The following is a 1630-nucleotide window of genomic DNA, read 5'->3' as shown; positions in this document are numbered from 1 at the left end:
TGTAGCCTGTACCTACTGCGATGGGACGAAGGGGAAGGGTTTGACACTGAAAGAGGGGAGATTGAGATGAGATCTGGGGAAGAACTTCTTTGCTGTGAGGGTGGTGAGAGCCTGGCCCAGGTTGCCCAGAGAAGCTGTGGCTGCCCCATCCCTGGAGGGGTTCAAGGCCAGGTTGGAGGGGGCTTGGAGCAACCTGGTGTGGTGGGAGGTGTCCCTGCCCAGGGCAGGGGGTGGAACAAGATGATCTTTAAGGTCCCTTCCAACCCAAACCATTATGTGATTCTATGATTCTGCCCCTAATTTTCCTTGGATCAGGGCCGTATCAAACTCTTGGGATAGTTCTTTCCCACTTGCTTCAGCTTTATTTTGTCCAGGAGTAGGAAAGAATTTAATAAGTAGAAGAGAGGACCAGATGCATCCCTGAATTGCATTTAGCAAGGTCTGAGCCCACCTCACTCAGACCCTGTAGGTAATGAAGCCACGTGGCTTCCCCATGTGCAGGTCCAAGATGCTGAGATTTCTTTTTTAACCCAAAGTTGCCAGATCACAGGTCTGTCAGTTGTGCTCCTGTAGGCTGCAGCCATTTCTCCGCCTTTAGCATAAAGACACCCAAGTATTTTGAGGTTCTTCATGGATCTCTAGGGCAACACTACACTTTTCCTCTCTCTCTAAATAGCAGCGTCAATTAAATTTGGGTGGGAAGGGGGATGTGGGCAGGATAAGAAAAGAGGTGGGCTGGCTGCTCCTGGTGAAAGCTGACTTAATGTTTGGGAGTGTTTGTGGAAGGGAGAGGGAGCTCGGGGTGAGAGCAGAGGGCTTGTTCTCCATCCCAGCGCAGACTGGGTGAGGAGTGGATGTGCAGTGGGAAGATCTTGGGCTGAGACCAGGCAAAGGAGGAGAGGGTGCCAAGAGGCAGCGCTGTGAGCTCAGGGCTCGGTGTTCCTCGTGGGCGTGTGGCTTCGCAGCTATACTGCAGGGACAAGCCCACCAGCAGGTAATAACAACCTCATTTTAGATTCACGGGCTCCCGAACAGGGTTGGGCATTTTATTCACAAATAGCAGAGTCCCTGAAGAATCCAGGTTCAGCAGAGAGTTTTGGCAAGGAAAGAACAGAGGGTTGTAAAAGCTGGAAGTTACCCTTGATTCTTCTCCTCTGAAATAAGGGCTCATCCCACAGCTTACATGGAAAACTTCACAGAGTGCAAGAAGAAAAGAAACATTTCTGATAACCGTGTGATCAGGTGCGGAATTAACCTGGGATCTACGATCTCAAAACGGGGTCCGTTTTGCGTTCTTTTGTTTGTTCATTTGTTTGCAAAGGTCTCCTCCATCGCTTTCCTCCCAGAGCTGGAAGAACACATCTCTCATGGCCGATCTGAAGCCTTTCTGGTGTGGAGAACACCCCCCTTTGATTCTCCCTATCCTTGATGCTGAAGGATGGGGAGAAACCACAGCTCTGGTGTATGTGCCACAGTCCCCCCGTCCTCCAGGCTCCATGGCTACTGTGATGCTTCCGCATAACAAAGTTTTTTCTATCAGAACTGCTAATCTGCTTTTCCCCTTTTCCGTTTTTTTCAGGGGCTGCTTGTCTTCAAACGGTAACCGCAGGGGAAGGCGCTTCTGAACACC

The sequence above is a fragment of the Numenius arquata genome, chromosome 5 (genome assembly GCF_964106895.1).
Source record: "Numenius arquata chromosome 5, bNumArq3.hap1.1, whole genome shotgun sequence".
Lineage (NCBI taxonomy): Eukaryota > Metazoa > Chordata > Aves > Charadriiformes > Scolopacidae > Numenius > Numenius arquata.
This window is presented reverse-complemented; position numbering follows the sequence as displayed.